The sequence below is a fragment of the Tachyglossus aculeatus genome, chromosome X4 (genome assembly GCF_015852505.1).
Source record: "Tachyglossus aculeatus isolate mTacAcu1 chromosome X4, mTacAcu1.pri, whole genome shotgun sequence".
Taxonomy (NCBI): Eukaryota; Metazoa; Chordata; class Mammalia; order Monotremata; family Tachyglossidae; genus Tachyglossus; species Tachyglossus aculeatus.
Window position 1 is genome coordinate 60,734,090 of NC_052098.1, and position 23,945 is coordinate 60,758,034.

The 23,945-nt window shown below is 46.5% G+C and overlaps 1 non-coding gene across 1 annotated transcript; it reads left to right on the forward strand.

The window, feature by feature from the left end:
• Positions 1 to 13,171: 13,171 nt before the first annotated feature.
• LOC119948351 lies at positions 13,172 to 13,309 on the forward strand. The gene has a single exon (XR_005456752.1). It is a non-coding gene; the product is annotated as a small nucleolar RNA SNORA7 (small nucleolar RNA).
• The last annotated feature ends 10,636 nt before the right edge of the window (positions 13,310 to 23,945 follow it).

The following is a 23,945-nucleotide window of genomic DNA, read 5'->3' on the forward strand; positions in this document are numbered from 1 at the left end:
AACTAAGGTTACACTAGGGCTCAAATCATTGTAAACTGACTATACGCTTGCTTGCTTGCCTCTCAGAAGCAATGAAGCCTTTGGTTGTCTAGCAACAAAAGCAAAGTTCTATAGTAGGCCAATCCTGATCTCTTATCTTTTCCTCCTCTAGACCATAAACTCCTTGAGGGTAGGATTATTGTATTGTACTCGCTTAGACTGTGAGCCCCAGGTGGAACAGGGATGGTGTCCAACCTGATGAACTTGTATCTACCCTAGTGTTTAGAACAATGCTTGGCACATAGTAAGCACTTAATAAATACCATAATGATATATAAAAAATTATTACTCTTCCCAGTACTCTGCACTCAATATGTGCTAAAAATAGCACTGATTGATTAATTTTTCTAGGCTCATTTAATCCTCTCTCTGCCATTTTTACTTTGCTTACAAATTAGGTGAATTCAGTGCTGCAGCCTGTGGGAGAAAAAAAAGTGCTAGGACACTACTAATTTATGTTCTATTTTGCATAAATTAGCATACCATACACACTCTGAAATAAAATGTTATTAATGGATTAGTGTGACCTGCTGTGAGTTTATTCAGAGCTGATATTCAGGGCACTGCAAATAAGAACTACAAAATGGATTTTGAAATCAAGCCATTTAAACACATTCTACATTAGGCAATCCAGACATCTCAAAGAAGGAAGCAGACACACTCAGTCACTCGTACCTAATGGCCAGGGGTGGTATGCCAGGTGGCCAGATGGCTGGGAAAGCAAGTTCAATTGAACCCGTCCCCATTCCCAGGGAGCTGGCCTTTGGGCACAGATGTTTCCGGCTGGGAAGGGCTAAGCAGCAATTTTTAGGGGTGAGGAAGTCATGTGGTGGTGCCTGGAATGGTACGCAGCACCCTCAAAGCTAATACTGCCCCACCTTTTTTGTTTTGAGGAACACCAAAGCCATTAAGTACTAACTATGGGCACACCCCACCCCACCAATTACATGGGAGAGCGTCGAGGGTGGAAACTCAAGTTTACTGCATGAACAGAGGCAATGGTAAACCACTTCCACATTTTTACCAAGAAAACTCTATGAATACACTACCAGAATGATTGCAGAGGGAGAGCGGGGCATTCTGGAAGAGATTCATTCATTCAATCATATTTATTGAGCGCTTACTGTGTGCAGAGTACTGTACTAAGTGCTTGGGACGTACAAGTTGGCAACATACAGAGACGGTTCCTACTCAACAACAGGATGTGTCCGTGGTGTCGCTCTAGGTAGGAAACGACTCGAAGGCATAAGACAAGACAAGTAATGTTAGTTCTTAATTATCTAGGTAACTTATTTGTAGACCCATTGTCACCCGGCATTCAGGGATGGGTTCTTCGGTAATCAGTGCGGTGAGAGGGAGGCCGGGGATGGAAAACCTGAGTTTAATATAAAATATATTCCGTGAGGCAAATTAAATTATTTAATGGTTTAGGCGTGATGGATTGAACTTCCCTTTTAGGAGGAATGTATTCAATTAGTAATATTAGAGCTTCCCTAATGGGAGGAACACACTCGTACGTTGGGCGTGCGTGGGTGAGGCAGCTAGCTCTCACCCATGTGCACTTTCCACACGGGAGGAATCCACTTACTTTCCCACACAGGAGGAATCCATTACATTACCCACACACATGATGGGGTGGCTAGCTCTCACCATGTGCTCTCCCTACACGGGAGGAATCCACTTCTGTTCTCTGTCCTCAGCGGGGCACCTGGCTTCCACCCATGAACATTCAGCGAGACACTCACTCATCCTGTGGCCCTTCCCTCAGTGTGTTGGTTCTGGTTACAGAGCAGGCATCTGGCCTTCTGGGCAGAGAAAGACACGTGAGCCGCCACTACTGCTGCGTGTCTCGGTGTTCTGACCCCAGAAGGTCAGAGGCGACAGGTATTTATCACCTGTGCTCCTAGGCCATTCCAGCTTCCGGCCTCAGTTTATCCAATCTCTGGCCTTCCCCCTCCTCCATACCTAATTTGATTGGCACGGGGATGAGGGACACCTTCTGTATCCCTGGTTTGGGCTGTCAATCTGGCAGTTTTGGTTGTTGGGGCGGTATCCCACCCTCACTTCCGAGTTCTGCCTGCTGGCTCAGGTGGTCGCAAGATAGCATTTGACCTTGAGATGGCCGGTCCCCCAGGATCACCTTGGGACACCCATGCAGTGAAATTTCATATGGGGCTACTTGTATAAAAGGAGTATCACTAGAAAATCACTCATCATGCTTTTAATGGGTCTCAGAATGAAAATGTTTGGGGTTCATACTGAACAGGCACACACACTCTTGGGAGTGCACCTGCACGTGGATAATCAAACACAACATGGAAGTGCTCGACTTTGCCAAGCGCACCAGCCCTAAGCAACAGGGGCCTGCATCAGGTGGTCCATATGTCTCATCATTAGCTGATATTTTCAGAGCACCCCCAGCATAGGTCAACTTCTGGCTTCACAAAGCGCTGGTTTAAGCTGGAGTTGCCTAAAAGGATCTGATCCCCTCCTCCAGAGCAGTCTCAAATCTCCCCACCTAATAGCCCCACCTGCCATTTCAGGATGACTGTGCCCCCTGAGTCGTTAAATTACCACAGCCACTGGAGCACTTACGTGCATATCCTAAATACTCTATTACTCCCCCTACCAGTGTCTCTCTCCCACTCTACTGTAAGCTCCTTGAGGGCAGGAACTGTGTCTTCTACTTCTATTTTACTTTCCCAATTGATCAATCCTATCAATTAACTGATTGATCGATTTCCCAAGTACCCAGTACAGTGCACTTCACACAATAGATGCTCAATAAATGCTATTGGGTCCCCAAGCGTGACAGACCATCACTCTCCCCATCCTCAAAGCCCTTCTAAAATCACATCTCCTCCAAGAGGCCTTCCCTGACAAAGCCCTCATTTCCCCTACTCCCTCTCCCTTCTGCATCACCTATGCACTTGGATCTGTACCCTTTAATCACTTGATATTCACCCCACCCTCAGCCCTACAGCACTTATGTACATGTCCATAATTTATTTTAATGTCTGTCTTCCCTTCTAGACTGTAGGTTCCCTGTGGGCATGGAATGTGTCTGCCAACTCTGCGGTATTGTACTCTCCCAAGCATTTAGTACATTGCTCTGCATACAGTAGTACTCAATAAATACCACTGATTCAGTGATTGAAAGAGGGGTCAAACTTAGGGTGGCCAAGGGGGATCTCAGCCAATCCAAAGAATCTATTTCTAAAGTTATCTGAGAGCAGACCAGACTATACCATTCAAGGATAACCCATCCTGAGTGAAAGAATAATACTGTTGTGAGAATTCCAGTCTTTCATTCTGCATAGGTCAGTTATTTATTATTATTATTATTATTATTATTGTTATTATTTATTATTACTCCTGCGGCATTTGCTAAGTGCTCACTCTGTTCCAAGAACTGTTCTAAGCATTGGGGTACATATAAGATAATCAGGTCAGGCACAGTCTAGTTTTAACACATCGATGAGGGTCATAAAAAGGTAGAGTAGCAGAGGCAGAGGAAGAGAAGAGAGGGGAAGAGAAAGAGGAGGGGAGGAAGAAAAGAGAGAGGGAGGAAGAGAAAAGAGATGGAAGGAGAGGTATAAGGAAGGGGGAGGAGGAAGGAAGCAGAGGAAGGGTGAGTCACAAATTCTCTGTGCCTCAGTTTCCACATCTGTAAAATGGGGGTTCAGTGCCTGCTCTCCTTCCTACTTAGACAGTGAATCCCATGTGGGACAGAGAAACTTAATGGATAAAGCACGGCCCTGGGATCAAAGGATTTTCTAATCCTGGCTCATCACTTGTCTGCTGTATGGCCTTGGGCAAGTCACTTAACTTCCCTTTAAAATGGGGATTAAGCCCTGTGAGCTTAATGTGAGCCCCATGTGGGACATGGACTGTTTCCAATCTGATTAGCTTGTACCTATCTCAGCAGTTAGTACAGTGCCTGGTTCATAATAATAATAATAATGGCATTTATTAAGCACTTACTATGTGCAAAGCACTGTTCTGAGCACTGGGGAGGTTACAAGGTGGTCAAGTTGTCCCATGGCGGGCTCACAGTCTTAATCCCCATTTTACAGATGAGGGAACTGAGGCCCAGAGAAGTTAAGTGATTTGCCCAAAGTCACACAGCTGACAATTGGCAGAGCCGGGCTTTGAACCCATGACCTCTGACTCCAAAGCCCAGGCTCTTCCCACTGAGCCATGCTGCTTCTCTAAGTGCTTAACAAATACCATTAAAAAAAAGGCATTGGGTCGGATCTGATTTTCTTGTATCTACCCTAGTGCTTAGAACAGTGCTTGGAACATACTAAGTGATTAACAAATATAATAATAATATTTATAAAAATCCTTGGGAAATCTAAAGTCCAAGGTGTGTGTGTGTGTGTGTGTGTGCGCGCGTGTGCGCGTGGTCTGAATGTCAGACTGCATAATTGTTCAGGGATGAAGTCCAGAGGTTTCACCAAACATCCAGATAGGTGGCAACCCTACAACGACTGTTGCCTGGACCCTTCATACGGAAGTGGATGCTGAGTTCGTATCAGATAATTCTCCCTGTAGTGGAACTATTAACTGATGAGCCCTGGGGCAAACTGCTAAATTAGGCACCCCCCTCCTCCCCCCAGTCCCTACTCTCATTATGGCTGACACCAACAAATGCAAGGCCAGGCCAAGGTATGGGGAGGGAAGATGAGAGATAAGAAGGATTTACAATCCCAAGGACTTCTGGAATCTCTAGTCCCTTGAATGGAGAATGCATAATAGGAGTTGTGTCATTCCCAGTGTACGTGCTCTGAGTGCCAAACTCAGAAATTCTGGTACTAATGGAGTTGCACTGGCTAGATGCTGCAGTCCTTGGGAGGGCACGGACCTCCAAAAGTCTAGAAATGAGTCTTCTGCAATGAGGAAGGATGTCCCCCAAGTGTTTAGGTACCTAGAAAGGTGTCTCAATTGTAGTTCCACCTCTGGGTTCTCCCACTGGAAGATTGAAACCAATTCTTTTACTCCTTGGGCAATATTTTCCACTCCTAACCACTTGATGGGTCTCCCGTTCTCTGGAAAAATTGAAAGTAATAATGGGAAAAAAATCTCTTCAATATTTCCCATTATGAAAACTCATTGGATTGAGGTTCTGTCTATAGCAGATTAGAAGAAGGAGGTTAAATTACTAATACAACCTGATCTAAAACTATAATAAAGTCCATAAGTATTATGCTTTTTCTTATTGCTCGGTGAATGGTCCCCATTTGTTATTCTTTTATTATGTTTGCCGGCAGAATTTACTGACCTTTGACATGTTATGTTATCATTGTAATAAAAACGTAAGAAAAAATGGTCAAGTAACAATCTTAACTGAGAACATTAAAAAAGACTTGCTGAATTTATAAGATGTTCAACAGCTCTAAGTAAATTCGGCGAGTACATAGAAATATGTGACATCCTGTAGTATGGTATATGATCCGTGGTGCAATAGACATAAAGCTGTCCTTTTTGTTTAAAAATGACACTTTTATCTTCACATTTCTGTCTGTCTCTAAATCCTGCTGTTCTTTCTTTTTTCTTTTTTATTAGTAGTTGTTAAGTGCTTACTGGGTTCCAGGCACTGTACCAAGCACCGGGGCACATACAAGCTAATCAGGTTGGACGCTGTCCACATCCCACAAGAGGATCACAGTCTTAATCCCCATTTTACAGATGAGGTAAGTGAGGCACAGAGAAGTTAACTGACTTGCTCAAGGTCACACAGCAGACAAGTGGCAGAGATGGGTTTAGAACCCAGATTCTTCTTACTCCCACACCCGTGTTCTTCCCGCTAGGCTACACTGCTTCTCACTAGGCCACACTTCTTCCACACAATTTCCCAGATGTGCCCCTTTCTCTCCACATTTATAACTAACAGCGAGGTTTAAGTTCTTACCATCTCCCAACTGGACTTCATCAGCCTCTTCACTGGTCTCCCTGCCTCTAGGCTCTCCCTTCCTCTGCTGCCCAAATCATCATTCAGAGCAAGTCACTCTGCTCTTCAAAAGTCTCCAATGGCTGTCTCCAATGGTTACTCATTTCTCCATGCAGCAAACAGGAATTCCTAACCATTAGTTTCAAGGCACTCCATCAGCTCTCTCTTTCCTTCTTATCTTCTTGCTTCACCAGAACTGGCTTCAGATATTTCACTGCCTTAAGGTAGGGCCAAAAGGACTGCCTCTCACGTTCCAAATGCCACCATTGTGTCACGTTGCGTGTGCACACAATGTAACTTGAGGTCACATGCAGTGTCTTGCAGGATAATGTTTCTCTGCCACCTCCATGGCCATCCCTTGAGTGAGTGCCCTGAACAGCCTGGCTCCAAGACCCCAATTTATGCTGATTTACCCCTCCATCCTACTGCCATCTTTGAGAGAAGCCATGCGGTGGCCATCTTGGAGAAAGTCTGGGAGGCTGCCAATCACTCAATCGTATTTATTGAGTACTTACTGTGTGCAAGGCACTGTACTAAGTCCTTGGGAGAGGACAAACAACCACACAGCAGACACGATCCCTGCCCATAATGAGCTTACTGTCTGGAGGGGGAGACAAACATTAATATAAATCAATTACAGATTACATAAGTGCTATGGGGCTGGGGATGGGGGTGGTGAATAAAGGGAACAAGTCGGGGTGACTCAGAGGGAGTGGGAAAAGAGGAAACGAGGGCTTAGTCAGGGAAGGCCTCTTGGAGGAGATGTGCCTTCAGTAAGGCTTTAAAGGTGGGGAAAGTTATGTCGGATATGAAAAGGGAGGGTGTTGCAGGCCAGATGCAGGAAATGGGCGAGAGGTCGCCGGTGAGATAGATGAGATGGAGGTACAGTGAGTAGGTTGGCACTAGAAGAGGGAAGTGTGTGGGCTGGGTGTAGGAAAGCAGCGAGTTGAGGTAGGAGGGGGCAAGGTGATTGTGTGCTTTAAAGATGATGAACATGAGTTTCCATTTGATGTGGAGGTGGATGGGCAACCACTGGAGATTCTTGAGGAGTCTCAAGGCCTGAATGTTTTTGGAGACAAATGGTCCAGGCAGCAGAGTGAAGTATGGACTGAAGTGAAGAGAGATAGGAGGCAGGGAGGTCAGTAAGGAGGCTGATACAGTAATCAAGATCAGATAGGATAAACGCATGGACTAACACGGTAGCAGTTTGGATGGAGAGAGAAGGACAGATATTTGGTGATTCTGTGAAGGTCGAACTGACAGGATTTAGTGATAGATTGAATATGTAGGTTGAATGAGAGAGAGGAGTCAAGGATAACCCCAAGGTTACGGACTTGTGAGACAGGAACGTTGGTGGTGATGGGAAAGGCATGGGGAGGACACGATTTGGGTTTGAAAATAAGGAGTTCAGTTTTGGACATGTTAAATTTGAGGCGATGGGAGACATACAAGTAGAGATGTCTTGAAGGCAGGAGGAAATGAATGACTTCAGAAAGGGCGAGAGATCAGGGCTGGAGGTGTAGATTTGGGAATCATCCACAGAGAGATGGTAGTTGAAGCCATGGGAATGAATGACTTCTCCAAGGGAATGAGTGTAGATGGAGAATAGAAGGGGGCCCAGATCTGAATCTTGAGGGACACCCACAGTTAGGGAATGGGAAGCAGAGGAGGAGCCCTCAAAAGAGTCTGAGAATGAGTGACAAGAGAGATAGGAGAAGAACCAGGAGAGGAGTGTCAGTGAAACTGAAGTTGGAAAACGTTTCCTAGAGAAGAGAGTGGCCGACAGTGAAGAAGGCAGCTGAGAGGTCAAGGAGGATTAGGATGGAGTAGAGGTCATTGGATTTGGCAAGAAGAAGACCACTGGTGACTTTGAGAGGGCGGCTTCTGTGGAGCGAAGGGGACAGAAGCCAGATTGGAAGGGGTCAAGGAGATAAATGGAGGAGAGGAACTTGAGACAGCAGATATAGACAACTCATTCAAGGAATTTGGAGAGGAATGGTAGGAGGGTGATGGGGTGATAGCTGAAGGGATCCATGGGGTCAAGGAAGGGAGGGTTCTTTTAGGATAGGGGAGACATGGGCATGCTTGAAAGCAATGGGGAATAATAATAATAATGACGTTTGTTAAACGTTTACTATGTGCCAGGCACTGTACTAAGTGCTGGGGAGGAAACAAGCAAATTGGGGTGGACACAGTCCCTGTCCCACATGTGGCTCCCAGTCTCAACCCCCATTTTACAGATGAGGGAACTGAGGCCCAGAGAAGTGAAGTGACTCACCCAAAAAGTGAAGTGACTCACCCAAAGTCACACAGCAGACAAGTGGTGGAGCTGGGATTAGAACCCATGACCTTCTGATTCCCAGGCCTGTGCTCCAGCCACTAGGCCATGCTGCCTTTGGAGAGGGAGTGGTTGAGGATGGTGGTCAGGGAGGGAAGAAGAGACGGAGCAAGTGGTTTGATAACATGTGAAGGGAGGGGTTTGGAAGCTCAGGTGCAGAGGGTGGATTTTGAGAGAAGACATTCATTCATTCAATCGTATTTATTGAGCACTTACTCTGTGCAGAGCACTGTACTAGGCGCTAAGGCAGGGCATCTCTTCTTGAGATACTGCTGGGAAGGATGGAAGAGTGGAAGAAAGGTCAGGAGGGAGAAGGGACTGGAGATGAGCAGGGAAGTTTTTAGGGAGATCATACCTAATAGTGTCGATTTTTTCAATAAAGTAGGTAGCCAGGTCATTGGGGGTAAGGGATAGGAGAGGCAGGGAGGGGTGGGGCAGGTGGTTTGAGGAGGGAGTTAAACATCTGGAATAACTGGTGAAGGCAATGGACATGGGTGTCAATAAGATGGAGAAATAATCTTGCCAGACAGAAAGAGAGGACAGATTTAAAGCAAGGATGAAGTTGAGGTGGACAAGACGGGCCTGATATGTAGATTTCTAGATATCTAGATCAACATCTTTGGAAGAGTCAACAAGACCACTCCTTGCCTTGAGGTAATGACTTGCCTTGTGCAATGTTTGAAACCAGCCACTCTCTTAACCTGCTGCACTCCAGATCACACTTTTCTCTCCTTCTTATTGCACCTCACTCTCAACTCTCCCACCTTGGAATCCTTGCCAATGCACTTCCTCTCTGGAATTCACTCCCCCTTTATTTATTTATTTACTTATCGATAAATTCATTCACTTCATACACTTATTAAAGGAGCTGAATTCGTGCTTTTTCTCCTGCTCACAATATATGTATGTAATTTCTGTGTTTATAACTATCTCAAGAACATGGATTATCTCGTTAATTCCTATTACACATTCCCAAGGGCCTAGTTTAGTGTTTGAGTGTCATCCAGAGACAAACCCTTACATACTTTGCTCATAAAAATTCCTGGGCACCTTTTCTATCCCCATGCCATTAGGGATGAGTTTGTACCCTTACGTGAGGTTTTCGAACGACACTGTTGTCTCTCCCTCAGTAAGGGGACTTTAGTTTAAGGGAAGGAAAAAGGGAAAGGTATATGCTACCTACAGCGAGATCTATGCTTGATTTGTTTTTCCAGTAGTTTTTTTTAATGGCATTTGTTAAGCGCTTACTATGTGCAAAGCACTGTTCTAAGCACGGGGGGGATACAAGGTGATCAGGTTGTCCCACGTGGGGCTCACAGTCTTCATCCCCATTTGACAGATGAGGGAACTGAGGCACCGAGAAGTTAAGTGACTTGCCCAAGGTCACACAGCAGACATGTGGCGGAGCCCGGATTCGAACCCATGACCCCTGACTCCAAAGCCCAGGCTGTTGCCACTGAGCCATGCTGCTTCTGGCTGTAGTTGTGGTGGGTTGGACTGAATCATCCACACTGCCACATTCAATCCCCCTGTGACTAGCAGCATTGCATTGTGAGTCAGATGACCCCCGGCCCACGTCCTCCCCCAGCCTGAAATGCCCTCCCTCCGCACATCCGCCAAGCTAGCTCTCTTCTTCCCTTCAAAGCCCTACTGAGAGCTCACCTCCTCCAGGAGGCCCTCCCAGACTGAGCCCCCTTTTTCCTCTCCTCCTCCCCATCCCCCCGCCCTACCTCCTTCCCCTCACCACAGCACCTATATATATGTTTGTACTCCATTTATTTTACTTGTACATATTTACTATTCTATTTATTTTGTTAATGATGCACATCTAGCTTTACTTCTATTTACTCTGATGACTTGACACCTGTCCACATGATGTGTTTTGTTGTCTGTCTCCCCCTTCTAGACTGTGAGCCCATTGTTGGGTAGGGACTGTCTGTATATGTTGCCAACTTGTACTTCCCAAGCGCTTAGTACAGTGCTCTGCACACAGTAAGCGCTCAATGAATACGATTGAATGAATGAGCAATTGCTGGGGCTGGCATTCAGGTTGACTTTAGAAAGGACTGGGGTAAATGGACTGGGGAGGTCTTTTCTGCTCCCTTGGAAAAATGAGTGGAAAAGCAAAACAAACTAAAACCTTAAAATAAAATGGGGGAAGAATAAATTTGAACTTTGTGCATATATATATATATATATATATATATATATATATACATATATATATAATATACAGATACACACAAACACACACACACACACACGCACATATATATATATATATACTTTCTTACTTTCTATGTACACACATATATATATACTCACACACATTCAGGTATGCCAGAATCCATGTATTCACTATGAGTTTTGGATAGAGTGTGACTGCAGAATTAAGGACCATTCTTCAGACAGCCTGGTTGTGCTCGTATTTGGGATGAGTTCTACAATGTGAGTGTTCCTTCACACAGGTTCAGGAAGAATGCAGTCCTGGAAGCAGCGTGGCTGAGTGGAAAGAGCCCAGGCTTTGTATTCAGATGTCATGGGTTCAAATCCTGACTCTGCCACTTGTCAGCTGTGTGACTTTGGGCAAGTCACTTCACCTCTCTGGGCCTCAGTTACTTCATCTGTAAAATGATTAAGACTGTGAGCCCCCCGTAGGACAACCTGATCACCTTGTAACCTCCCGAGTGCTTAGAACAGTGCTTTGCACATAGTAACTGCTTAATAAATGTCATTATTATTATTAATATTACAGGAGAAAAGGAGAAAGGGCACGGGTCTGGGAGTAAGAGGACCTGAGTTCTATTTCTGACTCTGCCATATGCCTGCTGTGTGACCTTGGGCAAGTCGCTTAACTTCCCTGTGCCTCAGTTACCTCATCTCTAAAATGGGGATTAAGACTGTGAGCCCCATTTGGGACATGGACTGTGTCCAACTTGATTAGCATGTATGTACCCTAGTGCTGAGTACAGCGCTGACACAGAGTAAGTGCTTAACAAATACCATACAAAAATGCGTACGTGTTTGTGTGCACAAACAGAAGTGTATGCAGATATTCGTTCTTTGTCCTAGACTATGACACCACTGAAAATGAAGTTTACCTGTGGTTGCACGTATGATTGAAAAAAATCAATCTTCGATAACGCATGCACACACAAAGACCGTTCCTTGTTGTGTTGGGGTATTTGCTGTTTGCAGCACCTGGTGTTACTTTAATTTCTGCCTCTTGGCATCAAAAGAGTCTTGAAGTACCTGCTCCAAATGAGCCTACTTCATTGTAAGATATATTAGAGTCCAATAACAAGGCAAATCCTCTCTCAGGATCGCACCTGGAGTTTCCAGTACTCTACCAGTCTCGGCTACGGGTGGGAGAGTCAAGCAGATTCCATTCCATTCCTAGCTTGGACACTGGCTAGCGAGTGAAAGGCAATCTGTTACAGGTCAAAACTCACCTGTGCTGGGCAGCAGTGGCCCGGGAGAGAGTCAAGGGCGGAGACTCAAGTTTACTGCGCGGAAGAAAGCAGTGGTAAACTACTTCCGCATTTTTACCAACTAAACTCTAAGGACCCACTACCAGAACGATTGCAGATGGAGAGTTGTGCGTTCTGGGAGAGATGCGTCCATGGCATCGCTATGGCTCAGAGACGATTCGAAGGCAAGACAACAAGGCCAAAGCTCTCCTTGAATGGCAACAAAGGATCATTATATAGATTCACAGAGCTAGGAGGTTATTTAATCTTACTCTTGTCCTACAGCAAAACTGAACTCCCCTGTTCTGGTCAAAGTTCCCTGTGTGAGCTTTATATTCCTCTCACTAAGAAAAACAGAGCATAGGAAGGAATCCTCAAATTGATTGTTGAATCCTATTTTCTAATCCATCCTCCAGACCTGTGCAGATAACAAGCTTCTTTAGAAAAGGTAGTAAGGCTCTGAGCTTATTGCAACATATGAAAGGAGTTTCAGTAGTTGTATTGGATAGTTCTGGACTTAGGCTGTTTTGTAAAACTATCTTGCGCTTGAGCCAGAGTGCCAGGAGACGCCTGATGGATTCAGGAATCACTCTTAGCCAGACAGGGCTAGAGGAGTTGACATTCCTCACCCGACTCAAGCAGATGCCCAATAAAGGGCGAATTGCAGGACAGAGTTAATCGGAACCTTAGATGCATATCTGCTTTCTCTTCCCTTCAGCGTTCCCAGTGTTATTTTCTCTGACTAGTTGTTATTCCAGGCTTTCTGTCATTTTCTTTGCTGATCAAGTGGCATAGAAAAACGGCTTTGAATTCATATGGAGTGCAGGGAAACTCAGCGACCGCGAGTGCAGGTGTTTGAGAGCTCAGCTCTAGGGCCAAGCACAGCTTGAGGATTTTAAATGGATGGATTAAGTGGATGTGACACTTCGTTTAGTGCAGGCCTAATTCATTGAATTTTGCATCTGTGCTGTTTACACATTGTTGAACATTTGCTTCTTATCGATGTGAATATGCCCTGTACGAAAATCTAGACAATGTGCCTTTGTGGTAACCATTACCTCAAAGAACAATGTTTTTTAATTACTTTATTATGTTTGGTTTAATTTGGCCATGGTCAGTTGGATCCATAGTTTACTGCTGTTTGTGTCGGTTAGACTCTCTATTTGTCACTGTCTTTGTTTTAGAAATACTTTTTCTGAGTCGATTAAGGACAATCAGACTTTTAAAATCAGACTATTAGTATCATTCCCTCTATTACCTGGGCTTTTAGGCAGAAATGTTACAGAAGAACAAAATATTTTATAACATTTCCATCTAAAAACCTAGGCATTAGAGAGAATAATAATAATAATAGTTACCTGGTCTCTACTCCCCCTCTCAAGGTCACACCTGGAGAGTTTCTAGTACTCTACCAGTCCCAACTGCGGGAGGGAGAGTCAAGCAGAGGCATATCCATTCCATTCCTAGCTTGGCCAGTGGCTAGCAAGTGGAAGGCAATCTGCTACAAGTCAAAACTCCCCTGTTCTGAGCAGCAGCGGCGTGGGAGAGAGTCAAGGACAGAGACTCCATTTTACTGCACGGAAGGAGGCAGTGGTAAACCACTTCATATTTTTACCAAGAAAACTCTCCGGATAAACTACCAGAACGATTGCAGATGGCGGTGGGGCGTTCTGGAAGAGATGTGTCCATGGCGTCGCTATGGGTCGACGGCATAAGACAAGACAAGGTCTCTACTCTATTGAATTCAAGTCAAATTAAGTGGAGAAGGGTACAAGGAGATGGGAACTGTAGATTTCTGGGACATGAAACAAGTAGTTGGCAGTACATTTAAAATGGACTCCATTCGGTTGACTCTGTTGTCAACCCCAACTCTGACCCGGGGGGGAGTCAAGAAGGAGAGGGACTATTCAGAGTCCATCTGACTCCTACTCACAGACACACCCTACCTACCTTACTCCAGAAGTCAGGTGTGAGATGAGAAGTTGGGGGTAGGGTTGGCCATCCCAACAGGAACATGAAGATGGCATGTCTAGACTGTGAGCCCACTGTTGGGTAGGGACTGTCTCTATATGTTGCCAATTTGTACTTCCCAAGCGCTTAGTACAGTGCTCTGCACGCAGTAAGCGCTCAATAAATACGATTGATGATGATGATGGCAACCAAAAAGAGGAAGGAGAGCACTAGAGTTCCTCAGCCTCAGTTAAGGGTCTCAGAACTGGCATCCCAATGCCATCCAACTTCAAACATAGTCAAACTGGCACCATTCCTGAAAGTTCGTAGGCTCCGCAGATTTGTGTGTGTGTGTGTGGATGTGTGTGTGTGCGTGTGTGTGTAAACAGCTTGTGTGTCTATGCTTTGTCTTTGAAGACAGCAAAGAAATGTGAAAATGGTGTCAACTAACAGCCTTGAAACCACCCACAAAGCATCCAACCAATCAATCAATCAATCAATGGATTAATTGAGCCTACTGTGTGTAGAGCACTGAACTGAGCACTAGGGAAATATAGTATAAATTAGTATCTGTGATCCCTATCCTCAATCTTAGAATCTAGTCAAAGAGATTGTACCTGATGAAACTCAGGGGGGCCATCACAGGATCCTGTGGTCATAAGAAGCACCATGTCTTGGAGATGTTGTAAGAAGAGTGCCCACAATCAGGACGTAACCCTCTGGATCATTTGCACTGGGGGAGGCAATAGGAACTTGTGACATTACCAGGGGGTTCTCAGCCCTAAATTCTGGCCAAAATAGCACCGGAGTCTCTTTAAGAGAACCTCTTTCGCTGTTAGCTTCTGCTGGATCCTAAAGCCCTCCAGAGCTTTCTTTCTTTAAAGGACAAGTTGGGGAATCTCTGCCCAATGTACCCCAAGTCCTTACTTCCCTATCACTGAAGCCCAGGTATCTCTCCAAAGGTGAGGAGGTCAGCGGGGTTGAAAGCCAGGGGCCAAATGAGGTGCTCAGGACAAAGGGGCAGATGGAGGATAAAGTCCTGGTAGGTGTGAGAGAGAACTGGAGTTTACTGTCGTTTTGGGGCAGTTCCCTGAAACAAGGGTCCCTATAAGACAGCAAATAAGCTTAACCAAACCTCACATGCGGCAACTATCTGCTGAATTTGCATACTGAAGACCCCCACTGGTAGGGGCATCCTTCGCCGTTCTCACGGACTGAGCTTCTGAGATGAAGCTGCTCTCTGTTAGAAATAAAATGAATTTTAGTCTATACGTTTATAGGCACCAACTTAACTTCTGGAGGGCAGGGAACCTGTCCACCAACTCTGTTGTATTGCATTCTCCCAAGCACTTACTACAGTGCTCTGCACAGAGTAAGTGCTCAATAAATACCACTGATTTCTAGTTTTGAGTGTGGGGCAATAATAATAATAATAATAATAATAATAATAATAATAATAATAATAATGACATTTATGGCTTACTATGTGCAAAGCACTGTTCTAAGTGCTGGGGAGGTTACAAAGTGATCAGGTTGTCCCATGGGGGGCTCACAGTCTTAACCCCCATTTTACAGATGAGGGAACTGAGGCACAGAGAAGTTAAGTGACTTACCCAAGGTCACACAGCTGACAATTGGAGGAGCTGGGATTTAAACCCGTGACCTCTGACTCCAAAGCCCGTGCTCTTTCCACTGAGCCGTGCTTGGAGGGGATGAAGATTGTGAGGCTTCAAAGAGCTAACAGACCAGAAAACCACCGTTTTGGGCCTTTTCATTCCTGAGTGGAAACTAACTGGATCATGTCAGAGACGTAATGATAATAATAATAATGATAATGGTATTTGTTAAGCACTACAGTGCCAGGCACTGTAGTAAGTGCCGGGGTAACTGCAAGGTAATTGGGTTGGACACAGTCCTTATCCCACATTGGGCTCCCAGTCTTAATCTCCTTTTTACAGATGAGGTAACTGAGGCACAGAGTGAAGTGATTTGCCCAAGGTCACACAGCAGACAAGTGGCAGAGCTGGGATTAGAACCTAGGTCCCTCAGACTCCCAGCCATGTGCTCTATCCACTAGGCAGTGCTGCTTCCCTGGGATGAGCTAGTCTGAGAGTCCAGCTCAGACAGCTGTGGGGGGCCCCCCATTACTAGGGGGATGAATACTGGAGAAGGAGATGAATACTGGAGAAGGGGATGGATCAATCAATCAATCAATCAATCATATTTATTGAGCACTTACTGTGTCCAGAGCACTGTACTAAACGCTTGGGAAGTACAAGTTGGCAACATATAGAGATGGTCCCTACCCAACAGTGGGCTCACAGTCTAGAAATGGATGTGATGTCACATGCTCTGGGCTGGGCATGCAGCACAATGTAATGAAATCATACTCCCCATTTTGCAAAAGTATGTTCAGGGTTATCTGAAATTAGAGGATTTTTCTGAAGATTCCACAGCCCCGCAGCCCCCCACATTTGTTCCAGAACCTTTGTTTTCCTATCCCAAGTCCTTGCTCCTCAACTGTGGAACTCGATGGCAGAAGCCAAGGCAAAGCTAGGATGGATACTGGTCATAAAGCCACAACCATACTGGACAGAGAACAGACCAGCCGAAACCTGGACTGTCTGGGATAAAACTGGATGATTGGCCATGCTAGCCGTTTCCTCCCTGGAGACAGCACCTATGTCTTGGGATCCATGAGGTAAAATGACATTCCAGCACTGGCCCATGGAACATGAACATTGTGTTCATTCAGCAATCACATCTTCTAACTCTCCTATACTCCCCCAAGTACTTAGTACAATGCTGTGTATGTTCATTCATTCATTCAATCATATTTATTGAGTGCTTACTGTGGGCAGACTGTGAGCCCACTGTTGGGTAGGGACTGTCTCTATATGTTGCCAACTTGTACTTCCCAAGCGCTTAGTACAGTGCTCTGCACACAGTAAGCACTCAATAAATACGATTGATTGATTGATTGCGGAGCACTGTACTAAGCGCTTGGGAAGTACAAGTTGGCAACATATAGAGACGGTCCCTACCCAACAGCAGGCTCAGAGTCTAGAAGGGGGAGAGGCTTCAAAGGTGGGGAGAGTGGCGGGTTGAAGAGGGAGGGAGTTCCAGGCTAGAGGGAGAAGGTGGGTGTGGGATCATTCTTTCATTCAATCGTATTTATTGAGCACTTACTATGTGCCCAGCACTGGCCCAAGCGGTTGGGTGAGTGCGATACAATAAACTGAAACATTCCCTCCCTACAGCGAGCTTACAGTCTAAATGGGGGGAGGCAGACATTAATATAAACAAATAAATTGCAGCTCCCTACATAAGTGCTGAGGAGCCGGGAGGGGGATGGACAAAGGGAGCAAGTTGGGGCGATGCAGCAGGGAATGGGAGAAGAGGAAATGGGGTTTAGTCAGGGAAGGCCTCTTGGAGGAGCTGTGCTTTCAGTAAGGCTAAGAGCGGGTGGGGAGAGAAATTGTCTACACTCTCAGCGGGCATTCCCCCACATGCTCGACTAAAACCGCTTTCATTAGCAGGTTCAAGAGCGAAACTCATGAAACTCACCTTTTCTGAAGCCCACCTTGCATGTCTGTTTCCTCAGCAGCACTGCACTGCAAGTTCAGGAAGTACTCCATCATCATCATCATCATCAATCGTATTTATTGAGCGCTTACTATGTGCAGAGCACTGTACTAAGCGCTTGGGAAGTACAAATTGGCAACATATAGAGACAGTCCCTACCCAACAGTGGGCTCACAGTCTAAAAGTCCAGCACTTAATACAGTGTTGGGGACATAGTAAGTGCTTAAATACCACCAAAAACCCAAAACCCGACTGTCCCCTGGCTCACACTGTTCATTCATTCAATTGTATTTATTGTGCACCTACTGTGTGCAAAGCACTGTACTAAGCGCTTGGGAAGTACAAGTCAGCAACATATAGAGATGGTCCCTACCCAACAATGGGCTCACAGTCTAGATAGGGGAGACAGACAACAAAATAAAACATGTAGACAGGTGTCAAAATCGTCAGAGCAAATAGAATTAAAGCTATATGCACATCATTAACAAAATAAATAGAATAGTAAATATGTACAAGTAAAATAGAGTAATAAATCTGTACAACTATATACAAGTGCTGTGGGGAGGGGAAGGAGATGGGGCAGGGGGGAATGAGGAGGAGGAGAGGAAGGAGGGGGCTCAGTCTGGGAAGGCCTCCTGGAGGAGGTGAGTTTTCAGTAGGGCTTTGAAGGGAGGAATACGATAAATCCCATTAATTGATCTATGAAACCAGAAGCAAATGGTTGACATTCAATTCATTCATTCATTCAATCGTATTTATTGAGCGCTTACTGTGTGCAGAGCACTGTACTAAGCGCTTGGGAAGTAGAAGTTGGCAACATATAGAGACAGTCCCTGCCCGACAGCTGGCTCACAGTCTAGAAGAGGAAGACAGACAACAAAACAAAACTTGTGGACAGGTGTCAAATCACCAGAATAAATAAAAATAAAGCTAGATACACATCATTAACAATGATCCAATTATCCTCATGACATCCTTTTGAGCCAAATGGGGAATATTACCCCCATTCTGCTCTAGAATGTAAGATCATTGTGGGCAGGGAAATTGTCTACCAAGTCTGTTGTATTGTACTCTCCCAAATGCTTAATACCGTGCTCTGCACACCGTGAGCACGCAATAAATACAATTCATTCATTCAGTAGTATTTATTGAGCACTTACTGTGTGCAGAGCACTGTACTAAGCACTTGGGAAGTACAAGTTGGCAACATATAGAGACGGTCCCTACCCAACAACGGGTTCACAGTCTAGAAGGGGGAGACAGACAACAAAACAAAACATGTGGACAGGTGTCAAGTCATCAGAATAAATTGACTGGCTGATTGATTCTACATTTGATGCAGTGTACTGGAGATCATTAAGCAGAAATTCAGCTGCCATTCACCCTTTCTTACGTGATATTTATTATCCTTAGGCATTGTCTGCCCCTCTCCTGCTCTGCCCACAACTGCTACAACCAACCTATTTCAGAAGCCGTTGTTCATCTGGATGCTGATGGGCTAAAATGAACAGCAGGGAGAGGGTTTTTTTTGTGCAGCCAGGTGCTATGCTTCTTTGGGGAAGAGGAGAAATGATTCTTCGGTCCTTACAACCAGCTGGGCATTAGTTTGGTTTGCTTGGCTCAGTGGAAAGAGCCTGGGCTTGGGAGTCAGAGGTCATGGGTTCTAATCCCTGCTCTGCCACTTGTCAGCTGTGTGACTTTGGTCAAGTCACTTAACTTCTCTGTACCTCAGTTCCCTCATCTGGAAAATGGGGATTAAGACTGTGAGCCCCATGTGGGACAACCTGATTACCTTGTATCCCCCCAGTGCTTAGAACAGCACTTTGCACATAGTAAGCACTTAACAAATGCCATCATTATTATTATTTGTTAATCTTGTACTATGTGTCAAGTGCTGTTCTAAGTGCTGGGGGTAGATACAAATTAATGAAAATGGACACAGTCCCCATCCCACGTGGGGCTCACAGTATAAATAGGAGAGAGAACGGGTTATTGAATCCCCATTTTACAGGTGAGGAAACTGAGGCACAGAGAAGTTAAGCACCTGGCCCGAGGTCACACAGCAGATAAGTGGCAGGGTTGGAATTAGAATCCGGGTCCTCCGACTCCCAGTTCCATGCTCTTTCCACTAGACCACACTGCTGTCACCCCTCATCCGGGGATGGGTTCGTTCAGTGATCGGCGAGGTGAGAAAGAGAGAGAGAGAGAGAGAGAGGCTGGGGACAGAAAGCCTGAGTTTTATAAAAAATTTATTCCGCGAGGCAAATTGAATTTATGTAATTGTTTAGGCACAATGGATTGAACTTCCCTTTCTGGAGGAATATAATCAATTAGCAATATTAGAGCTTCCCTACATGGGAGGAACACAATCATACGTTAATCACACATGGGTGAGGCGGCTAGCTCTCACCCATGTGCACTTCCCACTTGGGAAGAATCCACTTACTTTCCTACATGGGAATAATTCATTACATTACCTGTGCATGTGGTGGGTGGCTAGCTCTCACCATGTGCTCTCCCTACATGGGAGGAATCCACTCATGATTCCCATCAGCAGCGGGGTACCTGGATCCCACCCACGAGACACTCACCCGTCCCGCGGCCCTTGCCTCAGTGTGTTGGTTCTGGTTGCAGAACGGGCATCTGGCCTTCTGGGCAGAGAGAGACATGTGGGCTACTGCTGCTGCAGCTCCTCCTGCTGCTGCGTGTCTTGGTGTCTTGACCCCAAAAGGTCAGAGGAGACAGGTATTTATCACCTGTGCCCCTAGGCCATTCCAGTTTCCGGCCTCAGTTTATTCAGTCTCTGCCCTCCCCCCTCCTCCATACCTAATTTGATTGGCACGGGGGCGAGGGACACCTTCTGTATTCCCATCTTGGGCTGTCAGTCTAGCAGATTTGGTCGTGGGAGTGGTATCCCACTCTCACTTCCGAATTCCGCCCGCTGGCTCAGGTAGCTTTTGACCTTGAGATGGCCGGTACCCCAGGGTCACCTCGGGACATACCACCCCTTGGCCCTCCCCATCCGTGCTCACCTGACCCCACCCCTTCCTGCATCCCCTCCGGGTTGCATAGTGGTGGGGTTGCACTGGAAGCAGTGCCTTCCAGAGCTGTCCCTCCCCTGACTGCATGGGCCCATAACCTCCCTGGCTTGCCACGGGAACCAGAAAAGCAGATCCATGGGTTGGGGCAGAGGATGTTTCCTATCCCATGGCCAGGGGCAACAGAAGGCAGCACCCCGCCCTCAAGGCATGCGAGTAGGAGGTATGGGGAGGTATGGAAGGTGGTCAGTGGCCCACCGTGGTTTTGCGGCACTGCACTGAGGTGAGGGGCCAGGGATGGTTGAAGTGTCCGCTACGCACAGATAGAGCAGTGTAACATTGGGACAGATAATAACCCCCTCCCTTACTAGCACAATGGTCTTAAGATAGTGCACAGAGGCAAGAGCTGGGGGCGACTGTAGTGAAAAGGGCCAAGCAACAGCAACTTAGTAACCACCACCCTCTCACTAAGCCCACCACCAGGAGCAAAAGTAGCAGCAACCCATGGAATAGTGAGCTTCCCCCCTCAAATCTAAAGAGTCCATAGAACCAGTACAAAACTCCTTTGGTGGTGTGGACTCCTCATTAGCTGCATGGTACACTGCCAGAGATCATCGTGTCCAATTGTCCAGAGTCACTGGAATGAGGGGGCGAGAAGCACTGGTCATGTTGAAACAGGAACAGGTCGCCTGGTAGAAATAGGTTCCCTTCCCTGATGCTGTCACACCATGCCTAAGACTGAAGACAGGCTCTCTGGGAGACACTTCAGTGATGATTCCTTTGCTGGAACTGTCTGGAAGTCAGGCAATCCTGACTATAGAATTGTGAGGCAGAGAAGTACCCAGGAGCATCATATAGCCAGATACGATTGATAAAGTTTGAAATGATAGCTTTTTCCTAATAATATTAAACAATTATTCTTAACCCATTCTTAAAAAAAACTACTAACAATTTTAACAAATTTTCTAATTATTCTTCTGTTGCTTTCCAAATCCTTGGGATATGATGACTAAACCTTTCCAGTCCCTTAAAAGGAAACAATCGCAAAGACAAAGTAGACATCCAGATCTGTACATATGTATGATACTGAATAACATACAACTGCTTTTTGCCCATTAGCTAGGCTATAGCAGAGACAACACGCAGAACTTGCATTGTCAACCCTTAAAAATGGAGATTTTATATTAAAGACCATCTGAGCCAATTTAACAAGCAAAGATGAACAAACCCCAGTTCGAATACATTCAATTGATAATATGCAGCAATTAAATCTGGACTTTGCGTGTCCTAAGAATATTTAACACGTTAAGTGATGAGCAGGCCAAGCAGTTTCACAGAGCAATGTGTTGTCATTCCCCCTCTCCCAGGCATGGTGTCTGCAAAAGAGAAGGGTCTGTCTAGGTCTTGGAGGATCTCCAAGCCTCTACCAAAGTTAGTGGGCAGCCCTCATTGGTATTAGCTGCACAGGTTTGCCCAGTCAGATTCATTTATCATTTCAAATATACCAAGATGACTTTTGTATTTGGTTTGCTTTTACCTTTTACTAATTTTGCGAAATTTAAAGCAGTAGCATTTCAGAAATAATAATTAAATCACCACCCCTCCAGTTGTTCCTAGGCTGGGAGAACAATGGCAAATTCACTCCCAATTCACTCCTAATTACCGCCATTGTAGTTTCTAGGGGGAGGTACCTTAGATTGAGGAAGGCAGCCATTCACTAAGTGGGAGGTACCCCCTTGCTGGAGGAAGGTGCCTTCCCTCAGGAATTCCCTTTTGATCTCCCAATCTGATAGCTCTCGCCCTGAAGGCAAAGTGGTTAAGTTTCCAACCCCCACGCTTTAGCTTGCAAATTTCTTGAGTAGCTGGATGCTCGGGTGATGGGAAGGGTCCCCCATTTCCCAGTAACCCCAATTATGGGATTATTTCCTGTAATTGATGGTTGGCCTCCTTGCCAAACGTCCTTCCTCATCATAGATACCCGGGCCCTGGTGTCTACCGGTAAGGAGACTTTCTGACGATCATTTACTAGGACGGTCATATGTGGGGGGGGGCACCCGGGTTGCCAGAGGGCCGCGGCCGCCGTCCAACGGCCGGACCCTCCGGATCCCCTTCTAATTTCCCTGATCCGTGGTGGCTGGGGCTGTTGGTCTACCTTCCTGAGCGGGCAGCTTCAAGATATGTGTGGGCAGCTCGTCCATAGGAAAGCCCCGCTCCCTTAACTCCCGCCATATGGGCACCCATTCTTCTGGGCCCAATCTTCCTGAGCCGACCCGCTGTCCGGGTCAGTGGGTGTCCCCTTTACTATTCGTTGGGACCAGCTTTGCCCTCCTGAACCCCAGACCATTCCTAGTCATGGCTGCTACACGCCGGGTAATCGGCACCTCAGGGGACTGGAATAGGGACCAGTCACTGTTGACCACATTGGCCAAAGTGCTCCAGGTTTGTACCCCAGTGGCCCTGTCCCTCAAACGGTGGGCCAGCCCATGCTCCGGCCCTGGGGGTACACCCATTACTACTGCACGAAGTAGGCCTTCTTGAGTGGGGAGGGACCAGGGGCTAGAGTCCTGAGTTTTCTCCCTCTCATCCAGGAGTTGTTCAATTCCAAGGACCAGGAGATGCCGGTTTAATGTAGCTGGGTCGGTCCAGCGGAGGGTTCCGGCCCTTCCCTGTTCACTCTGGGGGACTGTCCGAGCCCAATGTACCGCAAGGGTCCAGAGGGTACGACCTTGAGTGTGACTGTGGGTCACATCCACCCCTGGGCCCAAATCGAGGCGGCTGCTTTCATTTGGGCTGAGGTCCACCTGGGCGGCTGCTCCCTTCCATCCCCTGTCCAGCCAGCCTATCACCGGCTCCCCGGGGTCCCGGGAAAACCCCTTAGAGAGCTGCCTGAGTTCAGTGGCTGTGAAGCTAGTAGTTTGGGTGGTGATCTTTCCCTCAGGATTCCGCTTTTCCTTGATAATAGGATAGAGGGGCTTGGGCTGCCCCTCGGGGTTCTGCGGGGGCACCTCCCAATCCCAAGGGGAAGAGTGCGGTTCCAGTTGTGGTAAGGGATTGGGATCCCCCTTCTCCTCCCCAGAGGAATTCTTCCCACCCAGCTCCGAGTACATGACCCGCTTGATCTCCTGCTCAGTTACGGGAAGTTTCCTCAGTTCTTCTAACTCTTAGCCACCCGGGGTGCCAATTTCTGCTCTAAAAGGATCACCTGCTGCATTTTTACCTCTGCTGCTGTCTGCAGTAAGAGGCATTTCGTGTCACATTCCTTTAATTTTGCCTCTAGGGCAGCCTTCTCCAGCCGCCACCGCCGGCAGTCCCTGGCGCGGCGGCCTGCAGGGCCATTCCTAGGAGACCGAGGAGGGTGGTCTTTCCTTTCTTTTTCCTGATTTGGGTAGCCTCCCGCAAATCACAAAATTCCCTCACCAGATTGGCCGGATCCTCCCAGTGCTCCTCCACCCAATGGCTGTCCCATCTCGGGGTTTTCCATCCTTGATCCGCGAGGAATTCAAACAGCCCTCTCGGCTCTCTGTCGCCTATCGCCGATCCCATGCTTATCGCCATTTATGTCACCCGTCATC